At 37.7% G+C, this 17,502-nt stretch overlaps 1 protein-coding gene across 3 annotated transcripts in view; it reads right to left on the reverse strand.

Moving 5' to 3' along the window:
• The window catches only part of zgc:171482 (zinc finger protein), a 64,656-nt gene extending 57,925 nt beyond the window's left edge, over positions 1-6,731 (reverse strand). The window contains exon 1 of one of the 3 annotated variants that reach the window (XM_023963348.2): positions 6,147-6,731. The gene's annotated coding sequence lies outside the window, so the exon portion shown is untranslated. The remainder of the gene's footprint in view (positions 1-6,146) is intronic. The other 2 variants (XM_023963349.2, XM_023963350.2) reach the window with 2 other exon arrangements.
• Between the last annotated feature and the right edge of the window lie 10,771 nt (positions 6,732-17,502).

Raw genomic sequence — 17,502 nt, forward strand, 5'->3', positions numbered from 1 at the left:
TAGAAAAAAGGGGAAACAATTCTCACATATTTAGGTGGTGTTCCCTCATCTTGTGCATTTTGATGTGTGCTTTTTTAGATTCAAATATGGTAATTCAGTTTCCATTTGGCAACTCTTAAAGAGCCTTTCAGGTCATATAAATGTTTATGATAAACCTTATAAATGACATAATATTTTCACAAACTCAGCAATTAGCAAAAACATATCTAAGTTTTTACAAATATGTGGTACATTGTTTTATAGAAGTGACTTAAGAGGTTACTTAGAGTGTTTTTATTTTGTTAAGTTTTTTTTAAAACATTATTTTGTAGCCACGAGGTGGCCCATGAGTGGGGGACCAAGTCGGGTTCTCTTTCTGCCACTCCCAAGCCTGGATAAATACATAGGATTGTGTCTGGAGGACCATTAATCGTGAAATCTTTGCCAAACCAAATATGCAAATCAGACAAGCTGATTTGCTGAAGGGAATAGCCAAAAGGAAAAGAATAAGGTTTATACAAGTTGTTTCTTTGTTGCGTTCACAATTGTTAAATTAGTTTTCCAATATTTTAACCCACTATTATGTGTCTCTATTATACTTCAGCCAAACATTCAGGAATTTTCTGAAAGGATTGGAGACGTGAAAACTGGGGCTGAAAAGACATTGGATAAATAAATAAGTATAACTTTTGGTTAAATCTGCTAAAACAGCTCTATTTACTTATGCAAATGCATTTTTTTAACTTAAGATTTGCCTCTGGTGAGCAGGTTGTATTTTTTTACTATTTGATTTGACTTTATTTTTTTGGAGGTATTGATTGTTTTTGCAAGAAGACGCATTTTAAGTGATGACATTTAGCAAAAGACATCCCTGACTGCTTACTTCAGCCCTGCCTCCTTTGGCTCTTCACATGGATGGTAAATGTGAAGATTGGAGGTTGAAAACCTAAGATGGAAACTAACAACTCAGAGTTTGTTCTTTTTCAACATTTGCCTTGTATACGTGCATCTGAAGTTTTGATGAACTGTCTCCATGCGCACAAAGACATGTCCAAAAGACGGCATTTATAGGCAATACCCATCATAGGTAAACGAAAGACAAAACCCAACTTGCAACGCAAACTATGTTTTTGATATGCATGAGCTTACATCATACATACTTGCAGATGTAGATGATCTAAATGGGGAAAAATCTCGCAGCACACGGTCTATATTTGATACCTGCATAAAGTGAAAATCGGTGCCTCTTCTGCATGAATTCCATTTTTCAATGTCATAGAAATTTCTCTAAGCAAACAAACCGCTTATGCTGTCAAATTAAACTGAGAAGAACTTGTTCTACATTTGAGAAACATTGTCCCCCCCCCCCCCCCCCCCCCCCAATTTTCTAAAGGATCCCATACATCCTGCTCTCTTCTCTTTATTCCATCTCATCTGGCAGAAGGCCACGTTTCCAGCGTGGTGATGAAGCAGAAGAAAATTGATTTCCAAAGAGTTCTGCCTGCTGGGCTCGGATATCAAATATGCAACGGGCTGTTAGCCCAACAATGACATTACCATAAGATGAAAATGTCAACATGTGAATTAGGAGTGTCTTGTCCTGCTGATAAATACTTGCAATATATAAAAAAAAATAAACTAACAATTATTTTGTCACAAACTGAATTGATATCACCAACACACATAATTATGCCAAACTTAGTTGTTGGCGGGACTTAGAATAATAAATAAAGTTATAATGAAATAAGGTTGACAAGGCTCAGACACCGCAGTGAGAAGCACTTAATGTCTCGATCATGTAGACTTCCACTGGGGTTGTTATTAAATTAGTTATTGTGCAGTTATTAATGACTGTGCGCTATAAAAAGGTCAAACTGCCCACCCACCGATACACATGGTATCCACATATACACATTAACGCAGATGCAGATAACATTCTTTTGCAGAGACAGCCCACTGTGAGAGGAAAGGTCAGAGCACGCCGCGTGAGAGAAAAATGATATTTGAAGATGATATGCTGCCTGTTGCTATGGAGCACTCCTTGAGGAGAACATTCACATAAAGTCACACCTACTCACAATGCTCTGTCAACTAACAATCACGTGCCTATCAGACAAAAATTTGAAAATTAATTTGTCATCTTGAAGACAGCAGAGGTGTCAGAGAAATTTTCATGGTTACAGTCTTTCCTTGCACGATTGTCTTTTTTTTTTTTTTTACAAATTTTTTTTCAAATGCTTTTTTTTAGAATAAGAAAAGAAAACCAGGACTTTCTTTTATTCAAAACAAGAGCTGCTTCTGGTTTCAGTCCTTTAGGCCTGGGTAAATTATGCCATTTGGTTAATAAGATTCATCCTCAGAGACAGAAAAGAAGTACAGAATGAGTTCGTTTACTTCTAGATGTGTAAGACATGGGAACAGCTACACTGCATACATTATGAGTATGCTAATTAAGTGGCATGACTAGCATGCATTTTAAAATGGGGAACTAAATGTACTGTAATAAGCACATAATGATAATAAAAATCGTTTTTTTTTTAACTTAACCACCATTCTTAGTAATCCAAGGAAACCAAATTGTGCTGTTTCAAGTCTGTCTGATTTGAATCTAAAATCGCTCCACTTGTGTCTCATGTCTAAAACTGACAGATTCTAATGATGACCCAGCTCAGATTTTCTCCTGTTTAGATGACTTTTTTCAATACACATGAATGATTTTGTCCTATTTGGAGTGGAGCTCAATCTTTAGCTGTTCAATATTTGTAAAAAAAAAAAAACATTTTCACGTTAAAATCTGATTTTTTCTCTACAGAGAAGTAGAGGGAGAATAGTCATGACTGCCATCTGGCCATCACCGACTCGTAACAAATTCCCATTTTTTAAAGAAAGCATCTCTTACTGTGAGAAAACTATCTGAAAAGAACATGAAAGCTCAGCAAGTTGAAAAGAAAAATAAGTCAGACGCTAACTCAGCAGAGAAGACATCGGACCATCCGATGGTTCAGGAAAGGGAGAGTCTAATCCTCTCCCACAAATGATAACTAATTGTTTCCAATTAAAGCAGAGAAGCATGGAAGCAAGTGTAACAGAAAGGAAAAAGCATTTGGAAAAAATCTTTATAAGATTCAATTCTGGGTTTAATCCACAGTGTTTTGATGACTTTGGTAGATAGTGTAAATTTACATTCATCCTCATAAACCTGCTTAGTCCTGTTCAGGGTCACCAGGATGCTGAAGCCGACCCAGTTAGTATTAACCACCTAAACTGTTAATCAGTTTAACACAGGACCAATGTAAAATTACTTTTGCAATTACAATGAACAGCAAAACTGATACAACTAACTAATCTTTTTAATGCCTTAATGTCAACTTTATTTGATGGAGTGATGAATTTTTTTATGCTTTCCAGGTTTATATGCCTATAAGTTTTTGTATTTTGCACAGCTAATAAGTGGACAAATTGTACATTTGTGGTTAAGGTTGGTTTGTGTAGCTGTAGGAGAGGTTAATGTAATTTTTGCTAAATGCACAGTTGTTCTTTTTCCATATCCTTTGGAATTTCCTTCTGTCTCCTGTCCTTTAATGCATGAAGTTTTCCAGTGGAGTTTCATGAACGTTTTATGTTAACACTCAAAAAAAGGAAATTTGTCAAGTTAACTTGTCATTTCAACCAGAAAATTTTATGTTTGTAAATCTTACGTGAATGTATCATGTTGATTGTACATAAAAATAATCCATTTTAAAAGTTACTAATTTCAATCATGTTGATCCAACATGATACCATTAAATTAAATTGGATAAAATTAGGAATTGTGGGATACCATTTTCTTTGTCTATCTGGGCAGATTGGGGTCTAAGTGTGAGTTTTTTTTCCATGGGTTTTATAGTTTAGCTGTTTTACTCTGTTTTAACTAGTGATTTAAACTGTTATGTTTATTTGTTTTTGCACCATGAGTTAAAGTTTGGTAGAGGATGATCACCAACCCCCTTGTGTGGCAAATTGTTAATGTACCAATACTTATCACAGAGTTCACGGTATTTGAGCTCCTGTCATGTGATGTGGGACTTTGCTGGGTAATTCATGTCTTTGATGTGAAAATTAAAAGACTCATTGGTTGTAACTTTGGAACAACGCATCAATTACAGATGAATAAATAAAATTAAAGAAAAAAATAAAAATTTAAGTTAAATAAACTTCATTTACTTAGGTGTGACCAATTGAAGTGATTCAATTAAGTTGGATCAACTTTTTTTCTTTTTAGAGTGAGCAACAATATTAATTTAAAGGGAGCCAGTTTAGCTCGTGCTGGTTTGCGGCGCCTTCCATCCGTGAAACCAGGGTTCGACTCCAGGCTGCTCCCTGTTCCCTTCTCTACCTCTACCGGTTCCAAGCCCGGTTTGAGAAGGTTGCGTCAGGAAGGGCATCCGGCGTAAAAACATTGCCAAGTTTACCATGCGACTTGTTCGCTGTGGCGACCCCTGATGGGAGAAGCCGAAAGTGGAAGAAGAAGAACAATATTAATTTAAAGTTGGGTGCAACTGCTCTATTTAAATTGAATCAACTTAAATGTATTAGTTTGAACCTCAATACATTAAGTTGACCCAACCTAAATACATTAAGTAGGACCAATATGATTCATTTTTGCTTAAGTAACGCAATCTAACCATGTGGAAATCCTTTCCATAATTTTTTTATGTTCATTCAAAGTGAACGTTTTATGTTTAGGATAAAAAAAAAATAACTATGAGAAGAAAAACTATAAAACAAAAAAAATGGTAAACAAGATGCTAAATTAAAAGCCAAAAATCCTCAGTTTTATAAATGTGCAACACATTATTTTTGTTTAGATTTCATGTTCTTCTATGGTTTATCCTCTGTTTAAGTATATTGGGCTTTAAAGAGAAAGCTTTTTATATTGTTACAATTCAATATTTACTTTAGAAATGCTTTTTCTAACACTGGACAATTTTCATGATATTTGTTAACTGTTGCTCTTACTGGTAGTGCTTTTCTGTTCATTTGCAAACTGCCAACCTTACTGCTGCAGAAGACTCAAGTACAGTTATAAAAGTCCGAATGAAGGGAATTGATCACTTTACAGGACTGACAACCACTCATGCTGACTAGCAATCAATAACCATATGTAAACAGGGAAAGCGGGTCCATTGGTGCTCAGATGAAGAAAAACAGAACAGTTTCAGTAAAGAAGAAAATGCAGTTTTTCAAGAAAAAAAGCTGCTCAAGTCTCAGGCGTGAAATGAGAGCTGTACAATAAATCCATCACATGAAATTGTGTGATCAATATGATACATTCTTAATAGAATCTTGCAGAAGATGGTACTGTATAAGTGGGCCGGTCCGGCTTGACAGGCAGGGAAGGGTTTTGAAAAAAACCTTAAGCTGGAACCCTCCTGTAGCAGACACACAGATGAGGCCGACCAACTTCACTCCCAAACTGATTGACACCAGCAGGAGGAAGCCCACGGAATGCATCCAAATGCATTTTTCATTATAATTGGCATGTTTCTCATATTAGATTGAGATAACCAGGGAACCTGTTCAGGATGAATCCTGGGTCTCGCCACATGGCAGCTGGGACAGGCTCCTGCCTACAACCCATAAAGCAGGTATGGCGGATAGACAGATGCCCATCATTTTCATAGCAATTTATGGCGTGGTAAATATAGATCATGAGGACATCATTTCCCATCACATTTAAACCATATCAGAACTCCAGTGATTCAATCATGATAAAACATCATTGCGTGTGGTGTGTTTCTGAACATTATAGTGAAAACAACAACTCATGTTTAGAGGATCAGCATTTCAATCACATTTGCAAAGTCCAGCTGTTCTCCAAAGTAAACTTATTTGCTTTCATAATAGTAAAAGAGGTTAAAATGTTGAATACTGAGGTAATTTTATGAATTTTTAGCAGTTCCCAGCCAGCCAAACTATTAAATAAATAAGTAAATTGCATGCAAATTGTTGAAACCTACACTGACAACTTAACTAAGACACGCAATAAATAATAACAAAATGGAAATCAAAGAGTTATTGGAGTCAGCTGCTGCACTCTGGAAGCCGTTTTCATGGGGAATAAATAACCTACTTTCAACAAGGTCAGCAATTGAATAAAAGTCACTGTTTGTGAGTCCATCACTCACCTTTCGAAGAGGCAGAGACTCCTCTCCACGACACCAGCAACCATCCGCCAACTGCTGTCCTCAAAAATCCTTCCACGCACCTGTTTCGTTACAATCCGCTAAAAGTCTGCGCGTAAACGGCGCCCGCTCCGTTCACCTGGCGCTGCGCTGCGCTCCGGCGCGGATTCCCGCTTCTCCTCCGCTCCGTGGCGTCGCGGCAAAGACGGAGCTCTCTGTTGATATGTCAGCCGCTCAACTCTGAGCGAAAGGCACCGAGGAGGGAAAACCAAAGCAGACACAAAGTGAGCTATTCTTGCGTGAGGGAGGATGGAGCGGGGGGGGGGGGGGGGGGGGGGGGGGGAGGAGAGCATCCTTCGTAGGGATAAATGAGGGAGTGTGCGGGGGGGTCCTCACGTGAAATAAATCTCTGAAGGACATAGTTTAAACGTGAAAATACGTAACTTTCTGCACACATGCAGGAAAACAACCCACAAACAGAACATGTCCACCGTGGATTGACACTGACTTTAGTCAAAGCTGAAGAGTTCTCAGAGTTGAGAAGACCAGAAAGAGGTTGTTACTCCTTAGCTGTTCTGCCTCAACTCCACAGATGACACGTCTTGTTAAAAGGGGGGAAGTTCGATGTCAGATTTTAATAGGGAACCACTATTATTACGGTAACATCTCGTGAAAATGAAAAAGTCCTATACACCCCAAGATGCACAGAGTCTCCAGAGATTTAGCTTTTCTCACTTTCATTGCTGTGGGCTTATGTTTCTTGGCATGTCACTGGCTCTGTCTGAAGTTCAGGAAAAACTTAAAAGTCAATAAATTATGTCAGAGTGCTGCTACTGCTTTGTTAAAGATGTCCTATTAGTTGTGACATAGATGTCTGTGTTTTTGTTGAGTCATTTAAATTTAAAGTGATATAAATCTTGACAAAAAGTGCAACACCTCCTTGTAACTGTCCCGCTCTGATCATTTTTGATGTTTTTAAGTGTTCCCAGTGGTCTTTTAATTATGATTATGCCGTTTTTAGCCAAATTAAAAAAAAAAAAAAAGCTGTCATTTTCTAGGACACAGTTTCTGCAGAGTGGCAGAAGTTCATTGGTAATTTGTCTTTGAATTGAAGGCAGAACTGTTGGTGCAGAGTAAGCCCCCCTATTTCCCATTTTCCATCATCCATTTGTTTACATAGACTCCCGCTAGTTTTTAGCGCCTTACAAACCCAGACTTAACATTACCGGTGCAACAAAAATGGCGAGCAATATTGAAGTTATCCAGCCGTACAGTTTTGAGTCAGATGCCAGCTCAAACGTGGAAAACGAAGACATACATGGATGTCATCGTTTACAGGTGAAAGCAGCGGAATGGAGCAAGCAGGGAGCTTGTAGCTTCCATCTAAGCTTTAAGCTTTTGGGGTTCATTGATTGTTGCATATCTACATTAATTTGAATACATTCTCAGAAATGAAAATTTAAGATTAATTTCTATTTTAAATGTCCTCCACCATGAGAAAAATCCACAAAACCATGTTAATAACACCCAAAATACAATTTTCATTGAAGTTGGTCTTTAATTTGATTTGTCAGTCAACATTTTTCGTCTAATTAAATTCATCTTTTAAATTCAATCACAGGATTTCTGTGTTTTTTTGTGGCTTTAGAGGCATACATCTAACCTGATGTTGGTTTTACCCTAATATGGACCATCCATTGCAGTCATGAATCATGTTTTAATGTCTTCCTCTGCAGGAAACCTTTGGTATCCAAAGGACAGCTACGAAAAGTTCTATATGTTGAAATAAAAGCCACAAATATTGATTTTCTGTTCTAATCTAATTGTTAAAAACAATGAAATTTACTGTGATGAACATGAGAAAACAAAGAAAGAAAAAAGAGACAGAAGGAAAGGCTTATTGGCTGAAGTAATTAGGATTTAGGGTGAAAGGAAGATGGTCTGTTAAAAGACAATTCACAATGTAGAGATTATTCAAGGCATGTTTCTTTCCATCCAATCCAAAAAACAGACACAATGGAAGAGAAATGGTTCTGTTTTAACTGACGGCTTGGATGAACTCACAATTGTCACAAATTAGCACTTTTGTGAGACTTTCATTCAATTTGTTTCTTTGTCTTTTCAATTTTTTCTTCCCACTTATGACAACAACACAAAGCCATACATCACAACAATTCTTTTCATGCCTGAATGTTTTACAAAGACAACAACTGGAGAGAATTGCATCTTTCACCGCCGTTACCAAAGCACGCCTAACAAATTTAGAGCTCAAGTGAGAAGAGTGACATTGCCAAGCTGTTTGCAAGTATTTTTCTCTATGCTGAAACCCCGAGTGTTGTTGTTCTTTTTTTCTTTTTTAAAAAGATAATTTCTAGAATTTGATTGCATTTATTCTGGAAAAATGGGTTCCACCTCATCTAAGGCTGTAATCGCAGCCTAAAGTGAAGGTGCCAAACCATTGACATGTCAGACATTTCAACCCAGGCAGACGTGCGTTGCCTATGCACACCCGAGCAGTTACTCACACATTGAAATGCACACAAACCCGGTGACACAATGCACATTGACATCACGAAAGAGCCAATTTATCAAACCACCCGCCAAGGCATGCCAGAGGACATTTAGTGCCAACATTCATCTGGACAAGGAAGCCAAGATGTGCCCGTCTGCACATACAAGCAGGTCATAAGTCTGTTTTTTTTCTTCATGTAAGATTCACTTGGGCCTTTGGCTTAATGCATCACCTGATGATTGTAGGAGCAGAGATTTATCATTCTTTTAAATGTCAGGTGCTGTGATGTAAAGACATCCAAGTTTATTAGTATGTTTTTACAATCTAGGATTGACCTCCATGTTAAAACTAATTCAGGTTGAGATGGTTGTGCGGCAGATTAAACGGGTTACGAAGCTCTTTCCTTTATTCTGTATTTCTAGAGGATTGCAGAGGATGTGGCTAGGGTAAGAACCAAGTCGTATTTTCTGTGTCCGCTTGCCCACAGGCTCACGAGACATGATGTAAGTTTTAACACCTGCCCAATTCGACACGGGTCCTCAACGATTCCTCTGGAGTCCTTTAAGGCAATCTGCAACCCTGACATTTCTCAGCATCAGCAATGAGGAAGTCACAATTCTGCAGTTTTCTGTATGGATTTATTGCTGAAGTCCACCAGCTTTTCACCCAACAGAGCTTTTTTGAGAAGCAGCGACATGATGAAATGTGGGATTCATTCATGTATTTTTATAATTCTTGATGCATACAGTTTTTTTCTGTTTTGCATCATGGAGTATTCGAGAGTTCATATGTCAAAATAGCCAAGGAAAAGTTATGCACATGTGCAGAGCCTTAATTGGTTTGCACCTGTCAATATGCAAAGCAGTAGTCCTGACTGCATTGGTCTTTATTTTACTTGGAGGCAGCCATTGTGCAGAGGCAGAGCAATCAACCTCTCTAAGTTTGGTTTTCCCATTTCCCGCTCATCTTACCAAGTGTCCTTGAGCCAGGCACATTACTCCCGGTGGTGGAGGGTGGCGCACTATAAGGCAGCAGTTTGTGAATGTGTGTGTGAAAGGGACTGCGACTGTTAAGTGTTTTGGGCCTTAAATCGAGGTAGAAAAGAGCTATAAGGGAGTACAGATGCACGCCATTCACTGTTTACTTAAAACAAAAGTAAATCCATTGCCATGGTTTTTATAAAACAGCAGCTTCCCAAGACTGTCTCTTAGAGTACATGTCATTGTTCAAGCCGTTTTATTAACATGTTAATCATACATGTTTAATGTGAAATCTGACACTAATAGAGGATTTTTATCCACACAAGTGAAACTTTGTTTTATGCAGCCACATTAAAACAGACACCAAAAGGACGAGGAGAAATCAGCAGAGATTCAACTGATACAGCAGATGTTATTTCCACTCATCCGCTAACTCCCTTGCTGAAGCTGTGTTTAAATTTAGATGACTGTTTACTTAGGAGGGAGAGCATTTTAAATCCACACCCTCTTGATTTTGAGATCAGCACCTGCTGGCTGTGGTCTGTTAGGAAACTGGACTGGTTTTAGAGAAAAATAGATTTTCTGTTATAACAAGAAATACATTGATTACAGTTCAAGGCCAATGCCAAGAATCATGGTCCCCAAAATGCGCTGCTTCTAAGCGTTTAGAGTTAAATAAAGAAGGCAGAATCTGGGATGCAGACAAATAAAGATCCAATATTCCTGCCAAAAAAGAGCTTATTGGGAACAGGTGAGAAGAAATCCTAAGAGCTTTGATTTCAGGAGCATCAGCAGCTCTTACATTACAGCTCAGATCACTTGCAAGCAGCCATATATAGAAGGACAGCTGACGGTGAGAGAGAGTGCCCTGAGGGGATGAAATCCAAATTAACATGAACAGGTCATCACCCTGAACGTCCCTCGACGAGGAAGAGTGTCAGCATTAGTTATAACATCATAACTATGATCAAATTTCACACCTTTCACACATTTATAAAATTTCTACATTGAAATTTTTTTCACTTCCATAAATCACAAGTTAAATGACAAGCATTTGCACTTGGACGTGGAGGTGGCAGACAGATCTTATGTCTTCAGCCCTACATCAACACGATCCTTGTTATCGGATGTCTGAAGCCGTCCTTTTGCCCCGACTCTGGCTGCAGAGCGTCATCAAATTTGTCTGTGCGCTTCCAGTGAAACTCCTATCCTGTTGTCAAATATTTCTTTGCAGTTTTCAGCTTGTGAATAATAGAACTATTCTCTCCATTGTTGTGGTTGTTCATCCAGATTTTTTGCTGTAGTTAGTTCAGTCGTTGAATCAAAATATCCTAAAAAAGGATGGTGTTTTCAAATTCACGCCTTTTTAACTAAAGCATGCAAAACTTTTCAAAAGCGTCTTTAGCAAACATTCAAGAGGACACCTTGGAAAGGACTCTTGCTGACCTCTAGCCATGTTAACAAATCCTTCCTAAAGAATGTCATTTATAGTTTGCAGTTGGTCGCTGTGGCCATCTAGAGGAAATATAAACACAGTGCAGATTTCAAGAGTTTCTATTAGAGTTTTATCTAAAAAAAATCTAAAAAATAGATGAAGTGTCTCCTCAGTAAGACAAAATGTGAAAATGAAAATGTTTAAAAATAGAAATGCTAAAACAAGTCAGAGGAGAAAGGCTGGGGTTATAGTAAAAGAAAATGGGCTTTAGGTAAAAGAATTGAACTGTATTGTATCACCACAAAGTTAGTAGAATTTTCTATGTATCCATTTGTGGACCATGTATAAAAGTGTATATCGATCTCATGAGAGAGGGAAAGATACACAATCTTGTTACGGCTGTGTCTGTAATGTTGGTTTCTTTGTACTTTTGGAGTGTTTTCTGTCTTTGTTTTCTTTTGTCTTCTGCTGCAGTGGGAGGTTCTGTCTTTCTTTTTCTTCCCTCCCTATATTTGTGTGCAGATCGGAGCCCCAATTGTCCTATCAAACAAAGGACAGTGATTAAAATAGGAAAAACAAAAGTGAGACGTCAAAACATCAGGAAAATGAGGAAACACTGAGGGAGAGTTGGTCAAAATTAAAGTTCTGGTAATAGGTGATTGTAAACGTTTATTTTTCCCCTTTTATTTTTTTTACAGCCCCAAGTTATTGAGTAAGTTTTGAATGTTTAAATAAAAAGGCATTTGTCATGGAATTGGGAGAAACAAATACATTAAAATTGTAAATATTACATCCTTTAAAATATTTTCTAACCAAAACAAATAGTTTTAACGTATTGGAGAACAGATCAAGGGATAGTTATAGTTGCAAAAAACAAAAGCATACACAAGTTGCATATTGCAAATGACAAGAAAAAGAAGCTTAATGCATTCTATTCTTATTTTTCCATACATAGGTTTCACAGCAGATGTTGTTGGAAGTCTAACAGCCACAAGGTGTCACTCTATGACTGCTGTTTCACTGTAACTCAACAGAAGACAGAAAAGTTGCAACACAGAAAAGCCAGTCAGCAGAAAAACAGCAGAACTTCAGTAGAGTTTCATGACTGAGTGCTTCCATTTAAACCAGCATTAATTAAATTCATGGCAAATTGAGTTTACATAGTGGGACCTAGTTTTTGTTCCTAAAGTAACTTTCAGTTGATTCACTCCATCTTTTCCACTCGGTTGCTTATAATTGCTTTGAAACAACTCAGTCCTCATTAATGATGTCTGCTTTGAATTTAAACACTTGTGCTGTTTGGCTTGTCTGATCTGTAGAGCAAGTGTGTGAGCACTTGGAACATATGTGTTAGATTGTGCATCATAAATGCCTTGCTCATGTTCATGTGTGGCTGTTCAATCCAATCAATAAAGTGATGTTTTGGAATATTGTTAGAAAAAAGCTGGATGTTACCACTAAATTCCTTAATCAGGAGCTGGGAGCACAAAAAAGATTCAAAGTCAAACTTACCCTCATGGTCTTGTCTCTCATTTACATTTAGAGCTATAGAGATATTGTCTTACATGATTGAACTGTATGAGGTTTGTAGGTGTTGCATTCACAGTGTCACTTGTAAAATGTAAAATTAGACTTTTAAGTTAGCCTTGTATTGCTTAAAACAGGGATCTGACAAATTTTGGAGCCCCTCCAACATCTCAAGTGTTTTGTTGCTTCTTTTTAATTTAAGAAAACTTCAATTTTTTTCTCCCATTTGCAAACGTAATGAGTACATTAAAAGTTTCTCAATAAGGAAAATTGTGTTTTTGGTGTTTTTAACTAGTTTTGGTGTTTTGGAGGACAGTAAGAAAACAATGATCAAAATTGTATTTCTGAGAATTTTTTTTATTGAAATCGCTAAATTCGGACCAGACGGCAAAATATCATTTGAAATAGTGCTTATTTGTAGCATAGAAAATATGCTGGGCTGGCCACAAGCTCCCTGCTTCCTTCCTTTGCAGACAGATCCATGTTGTTCTCCTCATGTTGAGGATATTGGTTGCCATTACTGTTGCACCTTTAATGTTAAGCTTGGGGTGTGATGGGTTGTAATCTAGAGGGAAAGTATGTTTAAATTGTAATTTTATTTGTTGTCTGTGTTTGTAACTTTTTGCTGCCTCTTGGCCAGGACTCCCTTGTAAAAGAGGTTTTTAATCTCAATGGGACTTTCCTGGTTAAATAAAGGTTAAATTAAAAAAAAAAATGTTTACAGAGAGCACCCAGCAATGGGAAAGGGGACGGGGGCAGAGTCAGAGGTGAATTTCCATTTTTATGAACAATCCCATTTTAAAGGTCTACCTCCTGATCATCATTTCCAAGTATCCTGCTCTAAAAATCAGAACTCAAGTGTTGGGAATTTTCATGTCAATGCCACGTGGAACTGTGACATAATCCTCCAATGGCTTTGTTTAAAATCCTCTAAAAGCTGTAACACCCTCTGGGATCAAAGCAAAGAAAGAAAAGCGGCGTAATTTTCTGACAAGCTACCATTCTTCTACCTTCAAGCGCTTCTCATCTATCCCCGTTATGAAATATTCACACTGTTGTAAGTGTAAAACTAACATTTATGGAAGGGCATCCAAGTGAACACTTCTGCACTCCTGAAGGTGACTTTGGTAAATATAAGCTGTGCAGTTAAGCTTTTGAAATAGTGATTACGTTAAAAAACTTGTTGTTTTAGCAGAGTTGATGCAATCCACAGCAAAATCAATCAGATATGAAACAAATTGACAAAAAACAATGCATTATTGTTACAAAGCTAAACTGTTAACAGTGCACAGACCATAGGTTGATTTCCTCTTCTTTTCTTTTTTTTTTTTGCTATGACTCAGTAGAGTCAAAGCAAAGACTCCAAAAATGAGACCAAATGCCTCCCTGCTTGACACTCTCAAGGAGTCAGCTTGGGGGGTTAAATCACCAAATGGTTCCCGAGTGCGACTGTGTATGCAGCTCACTGCACCTTCAGGGATGTTTCAACTACAAAGAACACAATTTCCAAAACTGATGGGACCTTAACTTTAATATAGTTGAACATCACAATCCGTTTTAAACGTTAAAGTAGTGTCACTGAACCAGCATGGTGCATCCTTTTTAATGTTTAAAGTGCTGTCAAAACATTGCAAAACTGTTTTGGAAATTTAAATTTAGGCAACGAATTTAATACTTTATAAAATAGTTCAATACTTCTAATTAGAAGTAAACAAAGCCTTATTAATTCATACTGCAATGTGGCAATGACATATAGAAAGAAACAGTTTGTTGAAGCTAGTTCTATGAATTTTTGCTACATATATGTCTCTGAGTTAAATTTGATCCATATGCTCACAATATCCAATAGTAGTCTAAGGCCTTTTTGAAGTTTTTTTAACTACCTTACGATATGCTCTATTATAATATTTTTAAAAATGCTTTTTGTGGCAATGCTTTACATCCATGTTTCTATACTAACCCCAGCTTTTTAAAAAAAATTATTTTACACAAGAAGTTCATAATGAACCTGAACGGTCCAAAAAAACTCAAGTCCGAGTAGTTAATTTTGTCATTTTCTACTGCTTCAGAGTATTTAAGATCAAACAGTTTGTTTTAGAGCAAAAGGTGAAAGACGTAGAGACAAAATAAAAAATCTTAAATCCACAAACAAAGCAAAGACAAGGTCAAAACAATGTGAAAAAAAGTCTAAAAGAAGTTCCAATGCACAATAGAACTTCTGTCTAAACAAAGTGCTGTACATTTGTTTCATGCGTTTACTTCCTGTTGCTCCAGTAGTTCATCCCAAAAGGCAATCCAACCACACACAGTTTACCAGTACACTCTTGGTGTTCAACATACAGCTGAAGAGACACGGACATACAGTAGATGCTTGAAAAGTCATCAAACGGAGAGACCTGTGAGGCCTTCACTGTCCTAACTGTATGCATGCACGTGTGCGTGTGCATGAAACTGTTATTCCCTTAATTCACTGTCCACACTTTCCTACATTTTTCTCCTCCCTTTCTGGTGTGTTTTGCCAAGACGTGATTGACAGATGTGCCAAAGTGGTTCACTTGGATGTGTATTTGTCTGCTTGGCCTTCACTCAATAGGTCCAGTGATTTATGCCTCACAGGTGGACCTACAGTTCTTACAGGGAAAACACAAGATACAGAGATCAGCAGTTTCATTCCTGCTATGCTTCACTGATGGCTCTCAAGTGTGTGGATGTAAGGTGTCGAGGGAAAGGGCCTACCTTTTTGCTATATTACTCTGTACATCCATCATGGCTGCTGATAACAAGCTATTTGTTTAATCTCACGGAGATCCATCATGCATCAGATTGTACTCCAGCAGATGGACACTCTTTCTTTGGCTGCATGAGGACATCCCGCTGAGACACATCTGCCTGTTGAGAATTTGGCAGAACCATATATAATGTGTTTGCGGGCTTTATGTATCTGCTGAACAGTACAGACTATTGTCCCACTCATCTCAAACACAGTCTGGAAAGGCACACAATAAAGGGCGATTGAACTTGGAAATTGGCGATTGAACCCTTACTAAAGGGTCCCAAATGGAACAAAAATTAGGTCTACATATACTGTCATTTATCCAACACAAATGTGTGATTTGGAGAGAGCAGTGTCATTGCTTTTTGGATTATGCAATAGATAGTTCTACCATGCATTCTACCACCCATTGGCCAAATGGGTTTTCAAACCGCATTTTATGTGTCTGTTTAGTGCACTGAGGTGAGTTCTATGGAATATTTTGGGGGTATGAACTCTGCAGCTTTATTTTAAGACTTTTATTTGTTGTATTTGAGTCTCAAACGTGGACACAACCGAAACTGGAGCCTGACGCTTTCTACAGAAATACTAAATCTTTTATTGTTGTTCCCATTTGCAGATAACATTCACATTCCTGGATTATGTGATATTTGTGTATGTTTAAACTCAGATGGTGAGAAACTGGGGTTTGGGAGAACTAATAAGATTAGGAGACTCAACATTTTAGATTTGGACATGAACACGAATAAATAGTTGGTTTAGTTTGCATATATAAATACTGAAGTGCCAATAAAAACAGACGCATGCTCTGACTTTTTCTGCTGGCATGCGCAAGCATTAAGGGGGCGGTTAAGCGTCTCCACTGGAATACAGCTGTAAGTAAGGCCTTTCTTGGATTCAAAAGTGGAAATAAAAAAGGACAGCACTTATATTTCTCTATTATGAATTGACTGGTGTCTTCTGTGAGCTTGTGTTGGAAAGAAAAAGCATGTGGGTGCTTGAATGTTGAATGTTTATCACAAAAAGTTCCTTCACTCTGCATTTCAACGTGCACCACTTCGGTCTCTGAAAATGATCAGATCATTTCAGCATCAACAAAAGTCATGGATAGTAAACATGTGTGAGTCTTTGGTCAAACGATGTGTAATGTAAAATTTCCTAAAACTGCTTTTTACATGTTCAGTTCATATTATTATATCTTATTTAAAGTGTACTTTGGTGAATGTAGGACAATTAAAGGGAAAGTAATAAGGCAGACTAAACAGGCTTCACCTGGGAGTCTGCATGTGTCTGTTAGACTAAACAGTTCAGACACAAAAAGGCAGTACATTTAGTTTACTTCTCATGTATAAGTAGCCACTATGTAAACAAACCAGAGGAAATGTGCAATTGAAACAATTTGCACATCTGTTTCAGCTTCAGCAGGCAGTGGTAAACATCTGCAGAACATTGACACCCTGTAACTAACCGTTTGTGGTGGGCTTAAAACAAAGTGTGTGCAGATTCTTAGGATGAAAATGTGTGTGTGTGTGCTCTGTGACAAGTCTGATCTGATGGAAGTTTGTGTTTGCAGAGTCAGTAATGGCTCTACAAGGCAGAGTTACTTTAGGGACACCACTATTACATGAACACACACATTTTTGCTCTGAGCTGAAAGTGCATTGCAATTTACTCAGCCCTTGGTAACAAGTGGTGTTTGGAACAATGTTTTAGAGACGTGTGCCATGAGACAGATGTGATAACATATTGGACCTTTTCTGCTTCCTTTGGTAAATAAGAGGGGAGGAAGTCAAAACTGAAGTACACTTGAGAAGCAGAAGACTTAGAGGCTGCTTCTGCCTTGTTGGCATTTAAAGCATAAATGATCATGAAATATCATGCTCCTACATTCACAGGATGCACTCACTCTTTCTTGTTTTCCATACCACTTAATTGTTGTGCAGATTCATGCATTTGAAGTCTACCCTAGCCTTCGTTAGGGGAAAGAATAAAGTCACACATTTAAATCAATGAAGATCACTTGGTCACATTTGATTTTTAGAAGAAGAAACATTAAACTGCCTACCATGCACAGTTGTGGAGTATCAGACACACACATACAGGAAACTGCCAGCTTTTAAAACTTCTCAGCT

Source organism: Oryzias latipes, chromosome 15 (genome assembly GCF_053564925.1).
Source record: "Oryzias latipes strain Hd-rR chromosome 15, Olatipes_Hd-rR_3.1".
NCBI lineage: Eukaryota > Metazoa > Chordata > Actinopteri > Beloniformes > Adrianichthyidae > Oryzias > Oryzias latipes.